This window comes from Mustela nivalis (assembly GCF_964662115.1).
Source record: "Mustela nivalis genome assembly, chromosome: X".
In the NCBI taxonomy this organism is placed as follows: Eukaryota; Metazoa; Chordata; class Mammalia; order Carnivora; family Mustelidae; genus Mustela; species Mustela nivalis.
This window is the reverse complement of record NC_139040.1, coordinates 42562893-42576550: the sequence shown is the minus strand read 5'-3', so window position 1 is coordinate 42576550 and position 13658 is coordinate 42562893. Positions and strand designations below refer to the sequence as shown.

The 13658-nt window shown below is 39.2% G+C and overlaps 1 protein-coding gene across 1 annotated transcript in view; it reads left to right on the top strand.

Moving 5' to 3' along the window:
• The first annotated feature begins 680 nt into the window (after positions 1 to 680).
• The window catches only part of IL1RAPL2 (interleukin 1 receptor accessory protein like 2), a 1449628-nt gene continuing 1436650 nt past the window's right edge, over positions 681 to 13658 (top strand). The window contains exon 1 of the mRNA XM_082717421.1: positions 681 to 711. The gene's annotated coding sequence lies outside the window, so the exon portion shown is untranslated. The remainder of the gene's footprint in view (positions 712 to 13658) is intronic.

Sequence of the window (13658 nt, the reverse complement as noted above, 5' to 3'; positions counted from 1 at the left end):
GGACACAAAATCTGGTTCCATTCCCCAGATTGGGAAAATTTTCATGGAAAATTTGTTCAACAATATGTTCTAGTCTTCTTTCTTTCTCCTCCCTCTCAGTGATCCCAGTAATTCTGATGTTGGAACATTTTATGGTGTCATTTATTTCCCTAATTCTGTTTTCGTGGCTTCTAAGATGTTTGTTCCAGGCCTACTCCTGATCTTTTTTCTCTATCAGTTTGTTCTCCAGATCAGTAATTCTGCCTTCTGCCTCAGTTACTCTAGCTGTTAGAGAATTTAGATTAGACTGGAGCTCATTGATAACATTTTTAACTTCTTCCTGGGTGGCTTTCACTTCTTCACTAATAGATTCCACGTTGTCATTAATGGCTTTCCCCAACCCAGCCATTGCCTGGATAATTGTTACCCTGAATTCCCTTTCCGACATATTGTTTATGTCCATCCAATAGCTCTGATGGAGAGGGCACAATCTCTGAATTTTTCCTCTGATGGGCATTCCTCTTCCTAGTCATTTTGGTGATAGGTGTTTGAGGGGATGTGTAGCTGAATATATAAGCCGCAATCCTGGAAAGTTGCACCCTGGGACACTTCCAAGCAATCAGAATTCACCACCAAAAAGAAAGAAAAAGGAAAAAAAGAAAGGGAGAAAGAGACAGAAAAAAAAAGAGAGAAGACACAGCCAGAATGGGCCCCAAAGGTAAGATTTATGAGGTATACAAACAAAAATGAACAATGAAAAAGAGGGACAAAAGTAGATGACAAGAAAAAAAAATAAATAACTCAGCCAAAATGAACCCCAAGTATAAAATTTGCATAATACCAGAACAAAAACCAAAACACTGACAGAAGAAACAGATGAGAGAGGGTGATGAGAAGAAACAGATGAGAGAGGGTGGTTATAAATCCTCAATGTGGGCGATGAAGGTTATTTTGATTCTTCCTTGATGTATCTTGATATCTTTGTTAAAGGATTCAACTTTCCAGAGATAAACGGACATTAAAACTGGTTTATATATAGGGGTAGTATTGACTAGGGAAGGAGGATTACTTTGAAGCTTACATCTATGTGTATATTAAAAAAAAAAAAACAAAAACAGGTATATGTATGAAAAAAGTTCAAGTTAAAATGTTATTATGGAATTTGTTGTATTGAACCTCTCATTCTAATGGTAAATAAGTCAAAAAAATTAAAAAGAACGAGAATAGTAAGAACAAATTAAAAAGAAAAGTTGTATCCATGAAATATACAGGTTTTAGGGCAATACTGGGAGCTTTATATCTTGTTTTCCCCTGATATTGGGGTTTTACAGTTTTATGGGGACCCTGTGGTGGTTGCCCTCTCTTTCTTTTGGCTGGCTTTCTGGGGGAGGGGCCTGCCTCATTGTTTTTCAGTCAGTCTTGCTTGGGTTGAGTCCTCCTGCTCCCTATCAAGGGGCTGGACTCTGTGGAAACCAATTTTTCAGGCTTTTGTTCTCTGGAGGTTTTTGCTCTTTGGTGGCTTTTTGAGGTTTAATGGAAAGCAAACTGCACCCAGACCCATGTCTCAGAGAGAAGCCTCAGTCTGCTCCCCTCTGGGTGGTCCAGAACACATATACTCCCCCTCTGAAAACTCCACTGAGCCATGCAACCTCCCACTGGCACTGCACATCCCTCATCTCAGGGGTCACCCAAAACGCCCACTTGTCTCTGTACCCCGATGCCACTAAAACTGCGAGTGATATTGGTCCAGGAAACCTGCTTCTGGTGGTTGCCTTTGCCAGGACTGCAGTCTGGGGTCTCGCTGGCCTGAAAGATTCCAACTAGAGATAGCATGCTGAGGTTTTCAAGCCCTGGCTGGGAGTTTTCAGACTCTCCACCGGTCCCAGAGACCACCAGCTAGCTTCCACAAGGAGCTCTTTCAGGAGAGGGTGGGGAGCACAGTTTAGGCCCCATCTCACAGTGCGTGTGCAAAGTGCAAAAGGCTGTGGTTCTAGAGGGTGCCGGATGGCATACACACCAGACTTTCTCATCCACACTGGTGGGAAGTGTGCTTAGCTCAGCGCTGCTGCAAGCAGCAGAAAGCCAGGGGCTCAGAGACCATGGGCTGGAGGTTTTGCCGCACTCTCTCTGTTATGGGTGGTCACCAGCATTGGCCATCCTGGGTCCGTGGGCTTATGCCCGTGCCTGTGACCACCAGATTCCACCAGTTGCCCCTTAAGATCTTTTGCTCTTTTTAATTGCTTTTAACCAGACTCCAAGTTAATGCTCATCCCCAATCACAGGGTACTCTCATATTGGGGTATTACTTTCCAATGGGTCACTGCTGGTGATTCCCTCCCCCTTCTGTTTATCCTCCAATATCAGTCCAATTGTTCCCAGTATGCTTTACCTTTTCTTCTGCCCCCATAGAGATCCAGAAGTGTAGAATCCTACATCTCAGGCTGATTCATGGGTGTTCAGAGCGTTCTGGTAGATAATCACCTCACTTTAGGGGACCAGTTGAAACAGGGTCTCCTACTTCTCTGCCATCTTGCCCCAGCCTCTCATATTTCTGTAAAATAATATGATATATACAACATAGTAACTATAGTTAACAATATTGCATTATATACTCAAAAGTTGCTAAAAGAATGGTTCTTAAATTTTTAAATTCTTAACTATTCCTACCACTGAAAAAAAGGTGAGGTGATGGAGGTATTAACCACCTTATTGTGTATCAAATTACCACATTGTATACCTTAAAGTCCCACAATGTTACATGTTAATTATACCTCAATAAAGCTAGAAAAATAAAGGAAAAGTAATATGAGGTATATAAGTGCCCATAGCATATATAGTGTCTGCCACATAGTAAGAGATCGAAGTATTTTTCTTCCTTCCATTCTTCTTCTTCTTTCTCTTTTTCTTTCTGCTCTCTCTCCTTCCCATCTACTGAAGTTCCTAGTGCAGTGCTGAAGTCCCAAGAAATGTTAAATAAATATCTGTGATCTAAAATTCAGTGTATTTTATGTGAGGTGAGTACTGACCGGAACCCTTTATTCTCTCTAAACTGGTGGTTTCTGATTGTGAAATGCTTCCTGTTTAGTCTGTCCAACATGATTCCTTTCTTCCATTGTTGACTAGGGAGAGAACCAAGCAGCAACCAAATTAGAGCTATGTGTTGGGCTAAATTGGACCCTAATAATGTGTCTGACACCCTATTTTGGTTTCCTGTATATATCCTTGTGTGACTGCTGTACTGTAAATTACCCAAAGGTAGGAACTGTGTTGTGTATAGTGCTATATCCCAAGTACCCAGCACAGTCCCATATCCACATTAATTGTTCAGTAAATCTTTAGAATGGCCAATTAAAGAAGTTCTGCAGTATCAGAAATTCAGCTGTCTTCTAAGTAGAAGTTGACATACTGATCCTAAAATTCTCATGGAATTGAGAGGGACCCCAAATATTGAACAAAATCTTGAAAAAGGCAAAGGAAACAAAAGCAAAAATGAACTTTTGGGACTTCAAGATCCAAAGCTTCTGCACAGCAAAGGAAACCTCAACAGAACAAAGAGGCAACCCACACAATGGGAGAAGACATTCACAAATGACACTACAGACAAAGGGCTGATATCTAAGATCTATAAAGAACTCCTCAAACTGAACACACACAAAACAGATAATCATGTCGAAAAATGGGCAGAAGACATGAACTGACACTTCTCCAAAGAAGACATACAAATGGTAACAGACACTTGAAAAAATGTTCATCATCATTAGCCATCAGGGAGATTCAAATGAAAACCACATTGAGATATCACCTTACACCATTTAGAACAGCCAAAATTAACAAGACAGTAAACAGTATGTGTTGGAGAGGATGTGGAGAAAGGGCAACCCTCTTACACTGTTGGTGGGAATGTAAGTTGGTGTAGCCACTTTGGAAAATAGTGTGGGGATTCCTTAAGAAATTAAAAAATAGAGATTCCCTATGACCCTGCAATTTCACTACTGGGTATTTACCCCAAAGATACAGATGTAGTGAAAAGAAGGGCCATCTGTACCCCAATGTTCATAGCAGCAATGGCCACAGTTGCCAAACTGTAGAAAGAACCAAGATGCCCTTCAATGGACGAATGGATAAAGAAGATATGGTCTATATGTACAATGGAGTATTATGCTTCCATCAGAAAGGATGAATACCCAACTTCTGTATTAATGTGGGTGGGACTGGAAGATATTATGCTGAGTGAAATAAGTCAAGCAGAGAGAGTCAATTATATGGTTTCACTTACTTGTGGAGCATATGGAATAACATGGAGGACATAGGGAGATGGAGTGGAGAAGTAAGTTGGGGGAAATTGGACTGGCAGACAAACCATGAAAGACTGTGGACTCTGAGAAACAAGCTGAGTGTTTTTGGGGGGGGGGTGGTTGAGGCTTTTGATAGGTATTTTGGAAGGCACATATTGCATGGAGCACTGGGTGTGGTGCATACACAATGAATTCTGGGAACACTGAGAAGAAATAAAATAAAATGGAAAAAATTATAAAATGAGAAAGAGAACAAATAAAGTCTTCCCACTTACTTATTTCAAAATTTACTAACATCCTACAGTAATCAAAATGACATGTTACTAGCTTAAGGATAGATCAATAGAGTAAAATTCAGAATCCACAGCTATACCCATACATCTATGGTCAATTCATTTTCAACAAGGGTGCTATAACCATTCAATGGAGAGAATGTATATTATCTCCAGCATATGGAGCTGAGACAACTGGTATCTGTACACAAAGGAAAAGTTGGACTCTTACCTCTACGATATATAAAAATTAACTTAAAATGGGTCAAAGACATGTATGTGAGTGCTAAAACTACAAAATTCTTAGAAGAAACCATAGGGATAATTATTCATGATCTTGAACTTGGCAATAGATTATTTGATGTGACACTAAAAATGAATGACAAAAAAAGCTGGATAAATTGGACTTCTTAAAAATTTTAAGGTTTTGTGAATTGAAGGACACTCTCAAGATTGTGAAAATACACCCAACAGAATGGGAGATGTTTGTAAATCATATATTTGATAAAGAACTTTAATCTATAATATATAAAGAATATATACAACTCAATAATAAAAGACAAATAGGTTGGGGTGCCTGGGTGGCACAGTTGGTTAAGCACCCAACTCCTGGTTTCAGCTCAGGCTGTGATCTCAGGGTCATGAGATTGCACCCTGCATTGGGCACTGCATTCAGTGTGGAGTATGCTTAAGACTCTCTCTCCTTCTTCCTCTTCCCCACCCCCATGCACTCTTTCTAAAATAAATAAATAAATAAATAAATGTTTTTTAAAAGGACAAGTAGGTCAAAATGGGCAAAACGTCAGAAAGATATTCTTCCAAGGAAAAGAAACAAATGGTCAATAAGTGCATGAAAAGATCCCAAAGATTATTAACCATAAAAGGCATGTTATTTAAAACCAAAATGAGAAGCCATTTCATACTTACTAGAACAGCTATAACCAAAAATGGAGATAGTTACAAGTGTTGGTAAGGATGTAATGACATTGGAACCCTCACACGTTATTGGTGTGAATGTAAATTGGTATAGCCACTTTGGAAAACATTCTGGAAGTTCTTCAAAGAGCTACATAGAGCTACCATTTGACCCCACAATTCCACTTCCTTTTAAGAAAGCTGAAAACATATGTCTATGTGAAAACTTGTACACAAATATGAATATCAACATTATTCATAATAGCCATAGGGTGGAAACAATATGAATGTCCATCAACTGATACATTGGGGCTGATGGATAGGGGCACCTGGATGGCTCAGTTGGTTAAGCACCTGACTCCTTATCTCAGCTCAGGTCTTGAACTCAAGGTTGTGAGTTCAAGCCCCACACTGGGTTCCACATTGGGCATGGAACCTACTGAAAAAAAAAGTATTGGTGGTACCTGGGTGGCTCAGTCAGTTAAGTGACTCTTGATTTCAGCTCAGGTCATGATCTCAAGGTCATGAGACTGAGCCCTGATTGGGGTTCTGCACTGGGTGTGGAGCCTGCTTAAGATTCTCTCCCTCTCCCTCTTTCCGCACCCCCCAGTTGCGTGCATATGCACTTTCTCTCTGTCTCTTTCTCTTGCTCAAAAAATCCCCCTGATACATGGATTAACAAAATGTGGTATATTTATATAATGGAATATTATTTGGCTATAAAAATGGCTGAAGTGCATGCTACAATATGAATGAACCTTGAAAACATTATGGCAAATGAAAGAAGCCAGACATGAGAGGCCACATATTTTATGATTCCATTTATATGAAATATTCAAAATAAGTAAGTCTATAGAGACAGAAAATAGATTTGCATTTTCCTAGGTGCTTGTACGGAGTGTGGGGGTGATAACTGAAGCATACAGGTTTTCTCTCTCTCTCTTTTGTTTTAAAGATTGTGTGTATTTATTTGACAGAGATAGGGCACAAGCAGGTGAAGCAGCGGCAGAGGACAGGGAGAAGCAGGATCCCTTGCAAGCAGAGGGCCTGATATGGGGCTCGATCCCAGGACCCTGGGATCATGACCTGAGCTGAAGGCAGACGCTTAACAGACTTAGCCACCCAGGTGCCCCCTCCTTTTTTTAATTTTTTTTTAAAATTTTTTATTTTTTATAAACATATATTTTTATCCCCAGGGGTACAGGTCTGTGAATCACCAGGTTTAACTTGTATCATTTTATTTAATTTTCAGAAATTCCAGATAAGAAGTTATCTGGAATACTATAGTATTCACATCCTATAGTTAAGGAATTAAAATACTGAAAGTTAAGTAACCTGTCCAAGGTGACACAGATAATATGAGTTAGGACTGAGATTGGTTGATTCAGGTCAGTCTTTTTTGTTTAATGGAAATATTCCAAAATGGGGCACCTGGGTGGCTCAGTGGGTTAAAGCCTCTGCTTTCAGCTCAGGTCATGATCCCAGGGTCCTGGGATCAAGCCCCACATCAGGTTTTCTGCTCTGTAGACAGCCTGCTTCCTCCTCTCTCTCTGCCTGCCTCTCTTGCCTATTTGTAATCTCTGTCTGTCAAATAAATAAATAAAATCTTTAAAAAAAAAAAAGGAAATATTCCAAAATGGATTGTGGTGTTAGTTGTACAATTCCACTAATATACTAAAAGCCATTGAATTATACACTTTAAATGATTATGTTATGTAAATTATATCTCAATAAATCTGTTAGCAAACCAACAAACAAAATCTATCCTTAACTATGCTTAATAAATGATGTTATACTTATTCTTTCAATGAAAAAATCAGAAGCTCTTGGATGCGGCCCCTACTTCAGTAATTTTTAAAAGCTCTCCAGGTAACTAATGAATCGTTGAACACTATGTCAAAAACTAATGATGTATTATATGTTGGCTAATTGAACATAATACAAAATGAAGCTTCCCAGGTAATTCAAATATGCAGGTGTGACTGAGAAACTCTTCACTAAGGGAATGAATGACTGCATTTTATGTAAACTCTGATTACAATGAATCAATGAATGGATGTATGATGGAGGTCAGCCTTGCTTCTGTTGTCTGTTTGTGAAGCATAGGCAGCCATAGAGTAGGAAGTATATCAAAAGGTATCAATTTTATCTGAAGGCCTAATCTTTCTCAGGCCCCAAAAGATGTGTAGGGTATGACCTTGTCAGCCCTTGTAGGATACATTTACCTGCACCCAGACTTCTAGGGCTGCCCTGGAAAGACAGTGCATATATCTGGGGATTAGAGTTCCTTTCAGAAAAAGAGCTCTGTCAACACAAAGCACAATATTATTGCATTTTTGTAAAGCTTTATGGATTTCCACATACCATCTGCCTGTTATTTTTATAAGTTCCTGCCTAAAGTAGGTTTGCATTTATGCTGACAGAATTTGAAGGCAAAATTGCAATATTGTTTCTTAGAATTATTACTGTATTGTCTTCCTAGTGGTTATTTTTTTATTATGAGTTTTATTTTTCTCCCAGGGAAGCTTCCATGAGTGAATCTAATGCATATAAATGAGGGCACTTAGATGCCATCCTTAGAGAGCACAAGGTGGTTAGACTGTCAAAGTTAATGAGCTAATGTATTGCTAATGAGCCCAACTTACAACATAATTTAATAGAGATAATTGAAATATTGGATAGAACCAAGTATGTTGCATTTTGAATCATTTCTATTTTTCATTCATTTTCATTAAACAGAAATTAAAAGTATATGCTTGCTATCTTACTCTTGTGTTAGCTAGGCTAGAAAAGCAATCCTGTTGGAACAGGTACATGAAGCTTTTTACCCAAGATCTCCAAGCCTACATCATTTTACTGATCAGTTAAAATTCTCAGTTTGTAGTGCACAATTTAAAAAAAAAATTAGAAGTGTTAAGCCTTGTACAATCACTGTAGAATCATGAAACCTGGGAGCTTTTCTGATCTTGGGTTCGGTGTGACCCTTTTGGAAGGGACCGAAAGATATTTACAGCACCCCATACCCCAGGCAAAGACCTTACAGCTATGACCGCTCTCCTCCAAACACCAGGCAGGATCCTCAGTGCTCTGTATGGCACCTGACGTGATCTGAAATTCTCTTTTCTCCAGGTCACTCCTTGCTTTTTTTTTTGTTAGGTGGTTTTATTAGCTGACATCCTCTACCCTGTTCTTGTGAACATTTGCTCTGTTAGGCTTTCATTTCTAACAGCCCTGATCTTAAGGTTCCTGTTCATTTGTGTCAGTATATCATCTTGTAATATTTATGACATGATTTGAATCTGGTTAGTTTAAACCCGAGGACTGCAAGTTACAGTGGTCTTACTTATTTTACTAAAATTTTCACGTACACACACACACACACACACACACACACACACACACACTTTCCTTTCTATTCAAACCTCTTAACCCTGTAGGGTAAGTATCTTAAATTCATAGACTCAACATAGAAAATATATAGGTAATCAAAATATTCAAAATCCTGCCCAAAGTGCTATGTTATTGATAAATATTAACTCAAATATAGTGTTCAATATTTTGGACAATGCAACCACCAAAATGATAAAGGAAAAGCATTAAGGACAGTGGTGGAATATATAGACATGTAGATGTTCAGCAAATATTTTGTAATATATTTGTTCATCTCATACAAAGCTCTGACTTAGTAATTCCACACAAAACAAAAAAGAAACAAAAGTAACAGTCTTCCTCTCAATAGCATATTTTATTTGGAGGTTCAGAGAAAAATGTAGATAAGAATTACCCTAAAGGATAACAGAGCACTTTTCCTAATCAACAAAAATGTTTATTTTTGGACAGTAGTTTTGAGCATGCATCAGAACTTCCAAGATTTACAAACCCCACCTTCAGAGTTTCTGATTCACCAGGTCTAGGGTGGTGCCCAGTAACTTGCATCTCTAACACCTTACCAGGTGATGCTGATGCTGCTGGTGACAGAGTAAAACGGACTGAGGAGTTTTACAAGACTTGGGATTTTTAGTGCTTAAAACTCAGGCAAACCAGAGTGTACTAACACAAATCTCAGGCAAAACACAATGTTTGGTCATTTTACTGGTCCTTGACCATACCTTGAGAACCATTAGTCTTGGAGGTGGGATGGTAACCAGCAAGATAACCTACATGTTCAGACAATACCAACATATACTGTTTCACCTCTAGATAGCCAAGTTCAGTGATCAAACAAATTCAGAAAACAAAGAGGTACTTGAAAATTCAGTGTAAGTCCTCTGGTGTGCTCTCCCAACTCAATTTCAAGCCCTCTGCCCTCCTCCGTCTCTCCCCCACTCAGGTTGCTGGACTGGAAGGGACCTCCACTTGAGCTCTTTCTTTTCTCCAGGTGTTACCTGCTTTGAAGCAAGGAATATAGAACCACTGTGGAAGACACTGTGTGGAAAGAGCAAGCTCCTGGGTCAGACAGATCTGCATTTGAATCTACCACTTCTTATCCATGCAGTGTTGCTTAAATCAGTCAACTTTCCTGAGCTTCAGTTTCACGTAGAAAATGAGGAGCATAATGCCTTCCTTATAGGAATTGTTATGAGACCCGTTATGAGAATGAAAGTGAAGGTGTAAATTAAGCCATATGTATAGTATCTGACATATAGTAGGAAAAATATAAGTGGAAACTGTAATCATAAAAATCCTAAGGTCTGAGGACCATTATTAGATAACTAAAGATCGTAACAAAAATACTAAAATGGGAAAAAAATACTAAATGGAAAGTTTGCCCCTCCTCAAAGACTTGTAATCGCTGACATGAGGTTGTTGTGTGGCCTGAAGTGAAAACACAGAAGAGATGTCAAAGAAGTCAGTTATATTACAGAAAGAAAATTCAAAGAGAAATAACTCTTCTGCCTACATGGAAAGTAAGTAGTGTTAATGAGTTCAGAATCATTTTAAATACTTTCAGTTAAGAGATTTTCTCCCTTTATCCACCCAACCAATGTCAGTCATATTTTTAAGTAGGTGGTTTGTTTCCTCATCCTCACAGGTATCTAACATGTTCAGGCTCCCCTCTAATTTTGAGTGGGGCAGCATTCAGTTTTCTCTCTGCATACCATTTAGGTAGTCCTGCATGTCACTTACCTGATTTTCACACATTGTGTCTTTCCCTCAACCCAAATCTTTGCTCTTATGTTGAAGAATGGATAGGTTCATCAGGATGAGTTTGAGGACATATTTTTACTTATAATTTTCTTTACCAACAGAATAAGAATCTGCTTACAACATGAGGTTGTCCTACTCTTTTTTAAATATGTGTTTGAATTCACACACTGAAACTGAGGAGGTTTGGACTGGAAGATTTTGTTTCCACAGCTCAGCAACTCATTCTCATCAAAACATATTGGATTCTGTGCATGGGCAATCTGAGCTGCTCTGCCTTTTTAAGAGATGGGCTTCTGCCTCATTTTCACGTGATTCATATGTTATCACGAAAGGATTAATCATAGTTAAGAGTTCTATGATGTTTACTGTGTACCAGTTATTACTGTTACTTTTCCCTCTCAGTCTCTATCTCTCTCTTTTACTCTCTTTCTGTCATATCAGATTGCTTGGAACTCACTCTCAGAGTTTTCATAAGGATCTTTTTAGGGTCTCTTCTTCCAAAGGCAGATTGCAACACTAGAGTACATACCTCTCTGCCCAAGAGTAACTGCTTATGGGATACGTGGATGGATCTTTCACACTCATACTGGGTGCTATCCATATACATACAAGACAGGCTGTGCAGTGGGGAGCCAGGAGTAGGAAGAGAAAGGAGGTAGTGGGTTTACTTTCCCTGTGCTGCCAAAATTTTATGAACTCTAAGGAGTCCAGAAGTTTTTCAAACCTAGACTTCCGTGTTTTTATAAAGGTATATATATCAAGGTAGGGGGATAAAACATATTTTACTTAACAGTTTGTTAAACTTACTTGGACATATGGTATATGGAGCTCTATTTGTATACTCCTCTCAGTTCCCCACACATGATAGGGAGTCCAGATTTGCTTAAGGGTGTGGGTACATAGGTGCAATCAGAAGGTCTGAAAAGGCTACCAGTGGGGTGGGGGTGGAGGGAGAAGGAAAAGGGGAACATATACCTGGCTTGGACTAAGTCATCACTGCCCCCCCAAAGATATGTCTGGAAAGTTCCAGTGAAATAAATGGTTTAGCACATAGTTTCCTGAACCAGACTCTCTGAATTTTAATCCTGGCTCTATAACCTGTTGGCTGTATAGCCTTGAGTGATTCCCTTAACTCCTGTGTTTCTCTGTTTTGTCTTCTGTAAAATGAGGATGATATTAATCTATCCTATAAGGTACTAAAGTACTTAAAACAATGCCTGGTGTACAGTATGTGGCACACAATTGTTAACTTTTAAAGTTATTTCTACATTCAGCTAGTTGGATGTGATATGAAAATATCTTGAAGGAATTCTCAGCAAAGTATCCCTAGTCATCTAATACTTTTTCTATTTTCCAGGACAATATGAGCACCATAGAAGATGATCAAAATGGAAAGAGGTATTCCTGAAATGGGCTTCTCTATAGGGTGGAAGGAGGGGAATTGGGCTAATATTTGTCCCTCACTCATATTTGGCCTCAGAGGGTAGAAGGGAGACCTGGGTGATGATCATCTGGAGTGAGTGTGTGCAGTAGGAGTCCCCCAGAGGGTAGCTGTAGCAACTTGGAAGGCTGTGGAGTCACCTGCCCTATTATAGGCTGAAGACTATGAAATGGAAAGCATGGCCCTGTATTCCTGTCATTTTTTTCTATTGGCTAAGATGTCTTGGGAAGTAGCTTGATAGAGGCTGTGATAGTAGCCACATTAATATAATGTATATTCAAATAATGTGCCACTTAGACAACAGAGTAGTTTCTAAGGACCAGAGCCCATAGGTAGTAGTGACTTTAGCCAGAGCAAACTTCTGGGTGGGAATAGTTCATCCTAGGCAATTTTGGGACCTGAAATTACAGAGTCTTTGCTCAGATAGCTGCATTAGTAAGGGATGACTGTGAAGGATTTATGGACGACACTTGTGAGCACCCCTGAGGATTTCTAGAAATATTTTGTAAGAGGTTGAATTTCCTGTATTCAAACATGCTCAGAGCCATTGTGATTTTGGTAGTAGTGTTACTGTGACCTCATTTGTATTCTCTGGTTGGCAAGGCCCAAGTCATTTGGATTCCAGAAGGATTTTAAACAGTTGAAAGACATGGTTAGATTTGAGACTTCAGACACCCTGATATTAGTATAGAAATGAGATAGGAGCTTTGCAGAAGTAGAAATTAAGAAGTTACAATAGTGTTCTGGTGCTAAATGAAGGACCCAGTTGGTAAAAGAAGGGGTGGGATGGAGGGGAAAAATTTAAAAGAATACTTCAGAAACACTGAATAGGATATCATGTTGATTTAGATATGGAAGATAGCAAAAAAAGAGAGGTCAGAGGTAATTCTTCAGGAAAGGGAGAGTTTTGTGAGAGGTCAGCAAAGTCATTCTCATGATGAAATCAAGTAAGAGAATAATTAAATGTCTACTGAATGGGAAAATTAGGAGGTCATTGGGCCTTTGGTATTTTGTCTCCAGTGGTTCACCCACTCCTGATTCTTATTTTTCCTTTATGGGCTACTATTTGAGTCTGCCTTCTTGCTCTGACATTTCCTGAAAATCAAATCTTCCCAACTAGAATTTTTAGGCTTTGGGTCTCATTTCCTTGGGACTTCCCCAGGTGAAACAAAAGTTGCTTGCTGGATTCATACTATTGTTACAGGATTTCTTTCCCTTTAATGCCCACAGTTCTTGGTCACACCACTTTGAAGAATGAAGAGGTAGACCAGATGAAGAGTGATGGGTAGCAAAGCAAAGTTTATTGAGCGATAGTGAAGTTTATTGAGTGATAGATAGTACAAAGCTCCCAAAGAGGGAGGGGACCAAGAGGGTTGCCACTGGTTCTTTTTTTTTTTTTATTTAAGATTTTATTTATTTTTTTATGAGAGAGAGAGAGAGAAGCAGAGAGAGAGAGAGAGAGCTAGCAGGAGGGGCAGAGAGAGACACAGAGAGAGAATCTCAGATTCCACACTGATCGTGGAGCCCCATGCGAGGCTTGATCCCAGGACCCTGAGATCATGTCTAAGCCAAAATCAAGAATTGGACACTTAACTAACTATGCCATCC